Source organism: Asparagus officinalis, chromosome 6, assembly GCF_001876935.1.
Source record: "Asparagus officinalis chromosome 6, Aspof.V1, whole genome shotgun sequence".
NCBI lineage: Eukaryota > Viridiplantae > Streptophyta > Magnoliopsida > Asparagales > Asparagaceae > Asparagus > Asparagus officinalis.
In genome coordinates this window covers 26,655,442-26,669,663 of record NC_033799.1, presented here as the reverse complement: position 1 = coordinate 26,669,663, position 14,222 = coordinate 26,655,442, and positions in this window count along the sequence as shown.

The following is a 14,222-nucleotide window of genomic DNA, read 5'->3' as shown; positions in this document are numbered from 1 at the left end:
GAAGGAGAAGAGTTGGATGCTCAAACACCAATAGATGATCTCCTCAAGCTCTTGTGGAAGTGATTCACAAAACCAAAACACTCAAATGCTTAAAAGCTTATAAACACACTTAAACCAAACATAAACCCTTGATTAAAACTCTCTTAAACTTGTTTTTAAACTCTCTTGGCTCACTTGAAAAGACATCAGCAATGGGGTATATATACCCACTCAAAGCTCAGCCAAAAACCCCAAAACGAAATGACCAAAAACCCCAGCAAACAGCTCAGAGAAAGAGCCGTTAAAAAGCAACGGCTATATTGTCGGTCGACCGAAAATTCCGTCGGTCGACCGATGGAAAAATTCGGTCGACCGATGGAAAGTTCGGTCGACCGTTATCCAGGTCGAAAACAGGAAATCAAGCAAACACTTATCCGGTCGACCGGTGCGGTCGACCGATGGAGCTTTCGATCGACCGGACCGGTCGACCGACCAACTCTCTGCTGCATGGTTATAAGTATCTGTTCTCATTCCTCTCTTCAAATGACAGTTGTCCTTAGCTCTAACATGCTGCATTTTCCATATTCTTCTATTTTGTTTAAACTGTAGTCTCTATTCAGAAGCCATTACATGTCTCTTATACATTTGCAGTTAATTGGAGATCACGAGGCACCATGAGCAAGTTGGAGATCACAAAGCACCATGAGCTGGAGGCCTGTGCTTAAAGACCAGGAGATCACAAGGCATCACAAGGCACCATGAGCTGGAGGCCTGTTTTGTTCATTAACTTGGATCATTTTTTGATGGTTTTTATATAGTTGCTTTCATATTTCATGCTTGAACTTGTAACTCTTGGTGTGGTAGTTTGTGATGTGGTGTTTTGATGAAAGTCTGGCTTTAAGAACTTGAGATTTTAACTGACATGAATAGTTAAGTCTAGCTTGTTTATGTTGATCATGAACTTGGACTTGGATCACTGGCACTGAGCTTGTTTATGTTAAAAATTCCATTAGTGCCTCATTCTGAGTTCTCTGCTACATTTGTTGATGTTTGTAACTCTTGGTGTGGTAGTTTGTGATGTGGTGTTTTGATGAAAGTCTGGCTTTAAGAACTTGAGATTTAAACTGACGTGAATAGTTAAGTCTGTTTGGAAATCTTGAGTTCTCTGCTACTTTTGTGATATGAATGAATGGTTTGGATTTGATTCATGTGATGACATTTGAGTTGGCAAAAATAGTTGGTTCATTCTTGTCAGTACACGGCAGTGTTTTCGTCAAAAGTTGAGTTTGTTGTCGAATTCATTATATCTTCGGTCGATTACAATAAATTCAAAGAAAACAGCCTTTTTATAAGACTCTTTTACACAACAAAAAGAAAATTACAACTCTTGGGAAACAAACACAGGATCGTTGTTTGGATCACTGCTTGCGTGGGATCTTTGCCTGTGCCGGGAGCGCTTTGACTCGTGGACCACCAAATCACAGATTCTGATTGAATCGTGAGGGGGTTATGATTCTGACTTCGTTTATCGAAGTGAGAAATTGAAACGATATCTTATCAAGGTAAGATAGTCGTTCTTCTTGAACGTCAAAGCTCAATATCAAGGAGTTGCCGGAGACAGTAAATTTGCTGTCTCGCCCAGCGAGACAGTAAATACTGTCTTGGAAAACGAATATTCTTGACAGTTTCTCGCTGTAACTGCCTTCCTACGTTCTGTCTCGCTGGCCGAGACAGTGTTTGCTGTCTCGCCCAGCGAGACAGTAAATTTGCTGTCTCGCCCAGCGAGACAGTAAAATACTGTCAACATTTCTGGCAGTTTCTCGCTGTAACTGCCTTCCTACGTTTTAAACTCCGTTATTCTGGTAGTTATCAACGTGATTCTCGCCCACGACGTTTCCCACGTTCTTGAACAGTTAGTGGCCACGTGTCGACGGTTGCAAAACAGTTTCTTGAACCATTGATAACTGTCTCGTGTGCGAGACAGTAAATTCTGTCTCGCACGGCGAGACAGTAAATACTGTCTCGCAGGGGCGAGACAGTGAAAACTGTCTCGCGGGGGCGAGACAGTGAAAACTGTCTCGCCTGGGCGAGACAGTAAAAGTCTGTCTCGCCGGGCGAGACAGTAAAGACTGTCTCGCCAGGTGAGACAGTAAAGACTGTCTCGCCTGTGATCAAGACTTGTGTTCTTCTGCCTTTTTGGATGATTTCCTCTTGAGCTGTATTTGGATATCTTTCAGCATTTTTTGACGCCTACAGATACCCCCTCCAAAGTATTCCAGACTCAATCTTTTATAGAGGAGTTCTGGGATGCTTTGGATAAGATAGGTCTTACTTATGATCCTTTCAATGCTTGGTTGAGTAGATCGTGTAGAAGAACTTGTAGATGGCTTCAACACTTGATCTCTTTGTCTCTCAGTCTATTCAGTGCTTTGTAGAATAGCTAAGATTCTTTCGGCATGGCGTTTATCGCTTGACCGTTGTCGAGATCTTGAATTAAAGCTGAAACTTGTACTTGTGAAATCAGCTCTTGTCATCAAGTTGATACTATTTGGAGTATTCAGGTTATTCTTAAGAATATTCTGAGTGATATTCTCCAGAAACTTCCTGTTGAGATTAGGGAAACAGTTTAGACTCGTGTACCTATTGGAGTATTCTGCCTGATGAGTAATGTATCCGTAGTGAACGCTCTCATGCTCCTCCGTCAAGCGCCACGACATCTCCCTTGTCATAGCCTGACGCCGGAGCTCAGTCAACGAACGATGCCGAGGAATCTTCGGCAAATATATGAAACCACTGCCCCTGGTCTCTTGTTTGTTGGTAGAGATGAACCCGATGATGGAGAGGAAGAATTTTATATTCTATCTCCTGGTCTCTTGTTTGTTGGTAGAGATGAACCCGATGATGGAGAGGAAGAATTTTATATTCTATCTCCTGGTCTCTTGTTTGTTGGTAGAGATGAACCCGATGATGGAGAGGAAGAATTTTATATTCTATCTCCTGGTCTCTTGTTTGTTGGTAGAGATGAACCCGGAATCGGAGAGGAAGAATTTTATATTCTATCTCCTGGTACAAAGGAAATTTAAAGTGGGATTTCTATTCAGAGAATCTGAATAAGGTTTGATGAATTGAGATTGGAGGCAATCCTAACTTTTATAGGTTTGATTGCGCAAATCGAAGGTGGACCTCTTGTTCATGGAAGGAATCAAGAGGGGATGTTGGTTTTGGTCCTAACTGTTTAAAGGTTTGACCGTGTGGGAGTTTGATACGATCCTAACTGTTTAAATGTTTGATCGTTCAATTTGAGTGGACCTCTCGTTCGTGGAAAGAATCGAGAGGGGATTTTGTCTTTGAATCGATCCTAACTGTTTAAAGGTTTGATCGTTCAATTTGTGGACCTCTCGTTCATGGAAGGAATCGAGAGAGAATTTGGCTTTGGTCCTAACTGTTTAAAGGTTTGACCAAGTAGGAGTTTTGTGAGGGAAGATTGATCTAAAGAAGTGATCGAATCTCATCTCAGCAAAAGAGTATTTGAAAACCATAATAGGAATTTAGTATTTATCATTTTGTTCATAATAATCGGGTTATCCCTAAGAATATTATATTTAACATTCTTCCAGGAACTTCCCGTTACATGAATTATCGACCCCCAGCTTTCTTTGCTAAACTGGGTATAACGAAGAGTATGTCATCATCAGTCGCATGTTCAGGTTATCCTTAAGAATATAAGATTCTCTAGGAACTACCCGTTACATAAATCATCCACCCCCAGCTTCCTTTGTAAAGCTGGGTTTACCATTGTATTCAGCTGGATGACTGAGAAGCAGTTTATACTCGTATACTCTTTGGAGTGAGGGGAAACAGTGATCTTTAATAGGTGGTAGCTCGATTTTGTCATTAGCGAGGAGGTATTCCAATATGGCTGGAGCTTCATCCTCTTTGAATGAATATTCTTTTTGAAACATCGGATCGAAAGTTGCGTTCCCAATGATTGCAGATGTCATTTGTTGGCCTTTCTCAGCTTCCTTTCTTTTAAGAAAGTATTCAGCTTGTTCGCCACGAAATTTTAACTCCTTCCAAGTTGTGGACGGATCAACCCCCAGGACTTCCAGGATATTGATGGAGAGATTATTGTGGCATGTTTGCAAGATGAACTCTTCTGTAACAGGATCTTTACAACTAATTGCCTTGTCACGGAAGCGTTTGACAAAATTATCGACTGACTCTCCGTCTTTTTGCTTCTCATCCAGAAGTGTTCCGATTGATACTTCAGTGTCATCATCGAAGAAGTTGCTGAGGAACAAGCTTTCCATGTCATCCCAGCAATTGACGCTCTCTGGCTTGAGCCGTCGGTACCAATCGAAGGCGGGCCCGCGAAGGGTGCCAACGAATGACCGGATCATTAAGGCCTCGTTTCCAGAGATTATGCCCAAATGAGACTTGAAATAAATCAAGTGTTGAATCGGCGAACTCTTCCCTTCAAACGGTGTGAAGTTAATCAGATTGAATTTGGTCGGGTATGGTATTGAATCCCATTCCCTCGGATAAGGACATGGAATACCCGTCTTCTTAACTTCTTGAGCCGTCATCAAAGCATTGATTTTGTCTTCAAGCTTTTGCATTTTCCCATCATTGTCTTCATTTCTTTTTGAATGATGTCGAGTAAAGATAATTGGACCACCCCCAGTGAGAGGTGCTATTGAACCACCCCCAGCGTTATTGCCATTGGGAGGTGTATCAGCCATAATGACTTCATCCACCTCTGGATCACTGTCATCTACCACATTCCGAATGTGGTGGCTGGATTCAAATCGCTGATTGGACTCAGGAGGTTGAGGCTGGTGAGTTAACAGTTCTCTCATTTGTTGGATAGCCAACTTCATTTCTGTCTTCACTTCAGCTCTAATTTCTTCACGTTGTTTGGCTAGAGCTTCCTGAAGTATTTGAGTGAACTGATCAGCAGTGATTGTGAATACTTCTCTGATTTGTCCTGTGCTAGACATTGTATCATCAGAAGCGATTGCAGAATAAGTGTCCGAGAATTCATCCTCCGAGGACATTCCTTCTTGCATTCTCTTGTAGTCTCTGCGTCTGATAGCTCCTAATTGGAGTCGAGACATCCTTTGAGCAATTCTTGGATTGACTTTTCCTCTCGGGGAAAAATCGGGTCTTAATTCACTCGAGTGCCATTTAGACTTCCTCTTATCAGCCACATTGATGGTGACTTCAGGGAATTCATCATCTTGGGCAGCTGATTTTCTTTTGCAGAAATGTCTCAGCTTAGGCTTTGATAATACAGAGACTTTTCGTGGGATGATTTCTCGTTTGAAACAGTCACATTCTGATAATGCTGTTTTGACGAGTCGTGCACAGGAACAACGAGAGTTTATCTCTCGAATAACTCTCTTTCGAAAATTATTCACAACCTCAACTTGATAATACGATTCCTCGGTATGATTGCCAAAAAATCGTATCGTCTGTTGGCATGATCTCCCAGGTATGACGATATCATTTGGTGAATGCGTCTTCTTCTGGGGGTATAAAACCTTGTTGGCATTCTCAGGACAATTTATTTTTGTCTTTGAGCGATCCAAGGTTATGTTGGGAGTCGCACGTCTAAAACCACCCATTTGCGGATATGAGGTCTTAACGGGCTCCGAATGCTGATTTTGCATAAGTCCAGACTTCAGAATCCAAACTTGGCGGAGTTTTGGTGATTCTTTGGTCACCGTTTCCTTCTTCCATTTTTGTCTTTGTTGTGAAAGAGCACGGGCATGAACAGCGTTTGCACGACGTTTTTGTATACGTTCTTTGATGGTCGAACGAGCCCTTTTGATGAGTGTCCATTCCTCCGTTGTGAATTGTGCAGAAACGTGAGTAGTTCGTCGTTGCGTTGAACAAACCACTTGTTGTTTCCTCGACTCTAAGTCCGCATAATAACGAACTCCGTCGGTTTGTTCAAATGCCTTAGTGATTTGACGAGCACGACGCTGACGCTGTCTCTGACGAGCTCTTTTCGTCAATGTCGGCGGGCTTTGATTCGATGACTCTTCAATTAGATAAGAGCCATTGTGAGCAGAGGTGTTGCGAGTGAAATTCTCAGCAACAATCAAGCGAGAGTCTTCATTTTGTGCCTTCTTTGGCATGCAACTCTTCCTCAATTGTGAGATCCTCTTGTACTTGCGAGAGGATGATGAGAGATATTCCTCAAACTTGGTTTGGTCGAATTCGTATTCGACCATGGATTCAACTGGAATCTTGATCGGCTGCGACACGACGGTCTCGGCAGCGAGACCGTTGGCTCCCACTGTGGTCGCCAGTTTGTTTGCGTCAAAAGTTGGTCTTGCTGTAGAATTCATTATATCTTCGGTCGATTACAATAAATTCAAAGAAAACAGCCTTTTTATAAGACTCTTTTACACAACAAAAAGAAAATTACAACTCTTGAGAAAATAAACGCAGGATCGTTGTTTGGATCACTGCTTTCGTGGGATCTTTGCCTGTGCCGGGAGCGCTTTGACTCGTGGACCACCAAATCACAGATTCTGATTGAACCGTGAGGGGTTTATGATTCTGACTTCGTTTATCGAAGTGAGAAATTGAAACGATATCTTATCGATGTAAGATAGTCGTTCTTCTTGAAATCAAGTCAAAGCCTGATTATCAAGGATTGGCCGTAAGATCAGCACCTCTGCTCTCTCTCTGCTCTGGATTGCTCTGAAGTGCTCAAAATGATCAACCCCCTCTCCTCTGGAAAACCCCCTTCTGAAAATGGCCTTCGGGGGTATTTATAACCCTCTGGATGAACAGTGCTCGCGAGACAGCATTTGCTGTCTCGGCGGGCGAGACAGTGTTTGCTGTCTCGCGCCCGGCGAGACAGTAAATTTGCTGTCCGCGACCACGAGACAGTATAAATAACTGTCAACATTTTGTGGCAATGTTTCTCGGCTGTACTGCCTTCCCACGTTTTAAAACTCCGTATTTCGGTAGTTATCAACCGTGATTCTCGCCCCACGACGTTTCCCCACGTTCTTGAACAGTTGGTGGCCAGCGTGTCGACTGGTTGCAAACAGTTTCTTGAACCATTTGATAATTGTCTCGTAGTGCGAGATACAGTAAATTCTGTCTCGCACGGCGAGACAGTAAACACTGTCTCGCAGACGGCGCAGACGTAAATACTGTCTCGCGTGGGCGAGACAGTGAAAACTGTCTCGCGTGGGCGAGACAGTAAAAGTCTGTCCTCGCCAGGCGAGACAGTAAAGACTGTCTGCGCAGGCGAGACAGTAAAGACTGTCGTCGCCTGTGAGACATCTATACTTGTGTTGCTTTTGCCTTTTTTGGATGCATTTCGCCCCTGAGGCTGTATTTGGATATCTTTTCAACGCATTGTTTTTGACGCCTACAGGCAGTTTTAGATTCATGTGATGTAGTAATGAATGAAATGTTTGGATTTGATTCATGTGATTTTTTTTGTAGTATTAATGCAGGCTTCTTTGGCTTCAGATTCAATAAGTATTCACTTTGATTTGATTCTTGTCGGTACACGGCAGTTTTAGATTCATGTGATGTAGTATGAAATGAATGGTTTGTAAAATAGTTGAGTCTCCTTTTGACGTAACATCAGCGCAACAACGAGGATAGCAGCTATGGTTGAAATGATCAATGAAGTTGAGTCACCTAAAAAATTCTTGTTAAAATAAACAGGTAAGCAGATGCTTTTTCGGCTTTCATTTAAGACCAGACGCATAACGGAACATTACGGCCAACACACGTAAGACCATTAATTCAGAAACTAAGCAGGTAAAGACGTTTTTCTTGCACTTTTAAGGGCCTCTAATTCTTTGATCGATAAGTAGATATGAAGAAAACTTATCAACGCATATAAAGAAATGAATTACACACAAGGACAATCATACAACTCCCGGGGCAGAACCTGAAACATACAACCAATGATTCTCTCCAGCACGTAGCAAATACAGAAAACGCAAAATAGGAATGAAATACAGAACCACTTTTCAGAGCAGGAGCAAATGCCTTCTTCACTGCTGCACATGCAAGCCTTAGATTCCAATCAAAATGTTCCCGTTGCCTCGTGAAGTTAAACTGGTCCATATCTCAATCAAGTGATATATCATCATCATTAGGGGCGCGCTCAATCTGTCGCTCTCCAAACAATTAGCACTACCAACATAGAACATCCATAATATTCCATTTGTGTAACTGTCAACGAAAGTGATTGAGCATATACACAATTCAATCCAGGGGATGGAAAAATTAGTAGCTAAGCGCGAACATAAGAACACTCCTAATATCTCCATTTGTGTGTAAACCAAACATCAATTTCAATAGTATTCTCTAGTACTCATGAAACAATTTCTAAGTCCTCAGTCTGAACACATTTAAATCGCAGAACAGACACAATGCAAAAGGTACTGAGAAAAAAGATTGAAAAAAGATAATTCAATGACTTTACCCTCAAATTAGAAACCAATATCAGCCATTCACAAGCATGAATCTTACTCACGACTTCCAAACTCCTGAAGATTAAAAATAAAGATAATCAGACTTTACCGTATCTGGCGTCGATGCCGGCGTCGAGCAGCGGGAGGGCGGGAGGGAGAGGCTCCAGTAGACGAGCGGGAGGGCGGGAGGAGGAGGGAGGAATGAACGGCAGGGAGGAGAAGACGCGGAGAGGCGTAGACAGCGGGAGGCGGGAGGGGGTGGCAAAGATTCTGAGGTGATCACTGGCGTCGAGAGCGGGAAGTAATCGCGAGGGTGGGTTTTCGGCAGGTGGTGATGGCGGTGGGAATTTTGGGGGGGAGAGAGAGGCCAGAGGAGGAGTTGTTCGTCGAGAGCGGGGGGAGGACGAAGTGGGTTGGCGAGCGGAGGAGGAGGGGCTGTCGACGGGAAAGGAGGCGTTGTCGAGAGCGGGGGGAGACGAAAGTGTAATGGCGGGGGGTCGGCGTCGTCTGAAAGCAGGTGGCGAAAGGGGGGCGTTGTCGTCGAGAGGCGGGGGAGGACGAAGTGGGTTTGGCGGGAGGCGGGAGGAGGAGGGGGCTGTCGACGGGAGAAGGAGGCGTGTCGAGAGCGGGGGGAGGACGAAAGTTGTTTGATGGCGGGTGGGAATTTGGGGGGAAGAGGGAGAAGAGAGAGAGAATGGCCGGCTCACTGAGGGGGGTGGGTTTTTCGACAGAAGCTCTTGATTGAGCTGGTCGCACGGCAATTCTCAAGCAGAGGGGTTTTTTGCAAATAACATCAGAATTGATTAAACCCATTAAAAAACAGATCAGTGGCTGAGATCTGTCCACATCGAGCGCCATGAGAGGAAACTCCTCCTATGTACCCTCCATTAATCATATATATATATATATATATATATATATATATATATATATATATATATAATATATGAAAATAGAATAGAGTGTTTATATAAATTTTTTTAAGAAAACATGTTTATATATATAGGTAAGATCGCAAATAATCGATGTCTGGTAGTTCTCTGAATAGAAGTAATAATAAGCAGCTATCTGGGTACAGTCCAAGTGATATACAAATGAGATCTCTCGTCCGCAATCTCTTGTTTGTTCTTATGGAGTGCTGTCTAGTTAAGATAGCTATGATTCCACATAGCCCGTTAACATGCGTATAAAATAAATTGACCCTTTACGTGCAATACTCAAAACTTAAGTCTAAATTCTGCATGCGCAAAAAAAAAAAATTTGAGAAAAAAAAATTGAAAACAAGTTTCTTTAAAGATTCATGTTATTAGGAACATTACAGGCCACAAAATACAATAGCTGAAAACAAGTACCAAGAGTACTATCCGCGGACGGAATGCACCCTTAAATAATCAAAATATAACTACTAAGAAACCACCAAGACATCAAACATTCACTAATTCAAACCTTTCAATGGCCACCGCTTCTCTATTCTCGCTGCAGAATACTTCACAATCATCCAGCATACTTCTCCCTGTCGGTTTTATCAATAACACTCTCTGCAACTCCTCAGCCTCGCTCCTAATCGAGCCCCCACCTCCTCCTCTGTCACGACCAAACCTCAGAGCATCTAGCAACAGCCTTCTTTAGTAAAAGACCCGTCTCACTCGCTCTCTCATCTTCAATCCGCAACCCTTTCTCGCATAATGAACGCCTCGCGTTAATCCCCCCTGTCAGAAAATATGGGGCAGCAGACAAGCGATGCCCGAACTGCAGATTTTCTCAAATCACCGAACTCCGCAGCCCGAATGCGTCAGGAATCTCCGATGCGATTCATGGCAGTACTCACTTGCGGCACCCAACCCATTCGCGATGAATGCCGCGACATTCGCACGCTATCTTCGAATCCACTCGCAGAACTTCTTCGTCAGCCGATGCCTTTGGCGGAGCTCTTTAAGCGCCCAGACAAAACGGTCAGTTTTTCGACATCTCCATCCGAGAGCTAGTTGATGGCAGGCATGATCCGGGACTCGAGTCACTCGCTCCGAAAGCAATGTACACAGCGGATCTTGGTTCTGCTTGTCGAGCCAACGACAGGATGTCGGCTGCCCTCACTCCCCTCGCTTCTCTTTCATTCCGGAGCACGGAAGTAGAGCCACGGGAATCACAGGCTTGTTAAAAGCTCCGAAGTAAGTTCAAGCCACTCGGACTCGACTTCATCGTGAGCTCCGAAACGGCCATCGGCTTGCAACCTTCGAAGCGGTGATTTTGGTACCCCGCTCGGCGTCGGAGAACCCCGGTTTCAGTGTGTGTTGTATCCGATATGTTAGGGATGAGGCCTGTACACTTCGAACACCTTCTTGCTGTCGTGTAGGCGTAACAAGAGTTCGAGACGGGAAAGGGATGCCACGCGGGGACGCGCGTGATCCTCTGCGCCGGTCTTTCGTAGAAGCCTCTGGGCCCAACTGCCACGACGGCGGGCCGGAAGAAAGAACGAGGAAGCCTCGTCATGAAAAGGACAGGAAAACGAAACGGGCACGCGAAGCCTGCAGCCGCGATTGGCGGGACGCCAGTGATGTGGGAAGTCATGGATGACCCAGTCGGGCTTGCGGGAGGCTGTCGACGAAACTGCGAAGGTTCGTCGAGGCGGTCGAAGGCGAGCTTTGAGGTACTCGACGCGGTGCCAGCGGAGATCGGATGTGGCCTCGCGTCGGCGGGGAGGCCTCGAGCGTTGAAGGAGGGGGAGAGGGACGAAGTGGATGAGGTCTGAGATTTGTGAGGGGGGTGCTGGGAGTCTTGGAGGTATCTTGGGGTGTGATGAAGGAGATTCTGTGGCCTTTTTTCGCTAAGAGATTTGGGAGAGTTTCCAGTATGGGAGGGCATGTGACCGAAGGCTAGCCATGGGAAAATACTACTACGTGCAGCAGCGGTTTTCGTCGGTATCGGTTGATGGAGAGCGTTGATCTCTGTGTGAGTAGGCGTGGGAGGTGCGGGGCCCGGGATGATATAAGTATAATATAAGAGTTTTGCAACCGTTTGTTAGGTTGAGAATTTTATTAATAGTAGAGGTGGGTGGGATCAATCTTGGGCTCCACTTGATAATGTGATAGAAAATCATAGTGTAGGGTATATGATGTAAAGTGTTGATTAAGTTTGATGAAGTTGCCCCTACATACAGATAAAACCTTGTAACACGTGATATTTTTTTTATTTTTGTTGCATGTTGTCCATGTTGTGTTATACTTTGTGTCGCGCAGATGCACATATTTGTGATAATCTCCTCTTATTTTATTTGTATTTGATGACACGAATATGTACGTGATTACGATATTCTTTTATTTTGGTTGTTGGGGTTGTTAATTGCTTAATGGTGCCGTAAAATAAGTATGGGCATGTACAGCTTTTATTGTAGTATGTGGAGCTCTAGAGAGTGGGCAAGAAATTCTAGAGCATGGATATGGGATGAGTATAATGCAAGAGTTGGTGTTTAGGTGGGAACTTTATTAGGAGGCTAAGAGGTGCATCAATCTTGATTGCCGTGTTAGGATTTAGGGTGGGATGGCAGCAATCAATGTGGGGTAAAATCAAGATGTAGATGTATGAATGCTAGCCGCGTCAAAATCGTAAAGGGAACAGTGAAAGCATACTTTAACATTATTAGTATGCAACTATAAGTTCGGAACATTGAATAGTGTGGTAGGTATTACATTATCGAATTCCCAGACAGGTAAGTGATGAAGTCCTTATAGGATCAGTCACCGGATACGCGATTCAGAGAGTAATCATTTACATCGGTAATGATGTCTTAATATTTTTTGTGCAGTGAAATGTGTTGTTGAAACTTATAGGTCTCAATATTACTTATCATTGAGTAAATGCTAATATTTTTTTCGCACATTTATGTGGCAGAGAGGAACCAAAGCGTAGTAAATGATTGATGCATAGCCTCGGAACATATGACGATGGGCCACTTGAAGATCGCGTATATTGCTTTAGTAGCCGCAAGCAGGTTTTTCACAAGCGTAAAGTTAGCGGTGGATGAAAGCTGTCGATTGGGCAATACTTAATGGCATTGATAGATAGATGGAGGCCAGAGACTAACAACTTTTCATCTGACGTGTTAGCGAGGCCGACTATACTCTCGCAAGGACGTAGTAGTGATCGCTTGGTCTCGGCATTGATGCCGCTTATGTTTACGGAGAACTAATAGAATGTATGGCGGCGGAATTTGTGATAAGTTGTTAGGACTATCTCCGGAGTACTTAGCCCGGGGGATATATTAGATTGAAGTGACTAAAAATAAAATTTGGCAAAACCCCTTGGTCAAGAGGGATGCATCCCAGGTCATGATCCAGCAACATACTCGTGCATATATTTTGCAATGATCGGGACGCTTCTTTTCTCCGATTCAAGTAAATATAAGTAACATTTAAGGTAAGACAACTTGTTATTCAAATAATGGATATATTGTCCGATTTTTATTTCATAGATTTTCACTCATTATTCGTAAAATACGACTTGTTATGTCAATCTACTATCTAAAAAAAAGATCTCAAGAAACTATCTTCATAAAGGCTATAAAGTCTATGGCGCGCAGCCAGCTAGCAACTCAAGCCGAAACAAAGAGCAAATTAACGAGTCATGCTTTACGCGCACGAAGCCGTGGACAGGTCGGCCCCTTATAATCAAGGCGACTTCCTTAGAGTCCGCACCGCCTTATAATCGAGACGACTCCTCAAATGGTTGGTTTGATGGCATCCTACATCGTACCAGAAAACTCACATCGCTATCGGGTCGATCAAATCATAGGGACGACTCGAAAACCAAACGGGCCGTCTTTACTGAGGGAACATAAAATCCAAACTCAGCTCCGCTTCAGATTATGCATCATCGGACACTAACATGTATTGATCGACTCCATCAAGATCTGCAACTCTGACAATCTCAAGGCATAAAGCAGCTTACTATCTGCTGCACAAATCAGCTTCCCAGATATCAGTAAGATATCCCTCCTATGCTCGAGGATGAGCTTCCCTCCAATTGGCCAGCCAACATATGTAAAGCAAAGAATCAACTAAACAGTCACTATTTTCCTGTCGTGCCTCATCTGGTCAAAATCGCGGGATATGATGGAGATATCCTCTCCTGTGCTCGAATGACTTCCCTTCTTAATTGTCAGCCGACCTCTGTAAAACTAAGGATGATTCATCATCCGTCTACTTCATGCGCCGACCACCGCAAAGCTTGTGGCGTAGTCAAAAGCCAAGGTTTCAGAATCTCATGAGCGAAGGACTAATAAAAATGAGGAAGAGGGTAAGGATCAAGGAGGTTTGGTTTTTTCTAACAACTCTTCAGACTCAAGGCTCTTCTCTTCTTTTTAAAATCTTAACTCGACGAAGAGGGCTGGACATTGATTGATTCGGGGGGAATCATTCCTTCCTCTTAACCACACCTTTCTTTCTATTAAATAACTCACAAAGAGTAACCCTGACAATGACCTCAAGGTTCCCGGACACGTCCATCAAACACCTACTCAAGCTCCGTCAGCTGACTGTTGACCCGATGGGAGGTACCGACGGGGGGAACTACCTTGCCATGCCAGGTTTGTTCTTCTTCAATACATGGGAGGAGGGATCAGGAAATTTCAGTCTAAGGATCGGGCATAAAAGTCCCGGAGGAGGAGTCAGCGCTCATCTTTCATTTTCTCTCAATTCTTCTTCATCCATCAGACAGCTTCTCAATCGATTGTGTGATTTCAAACATCAACAGTTTAGACCCACCATGGGGCCCACTTCGCTCTCTGAG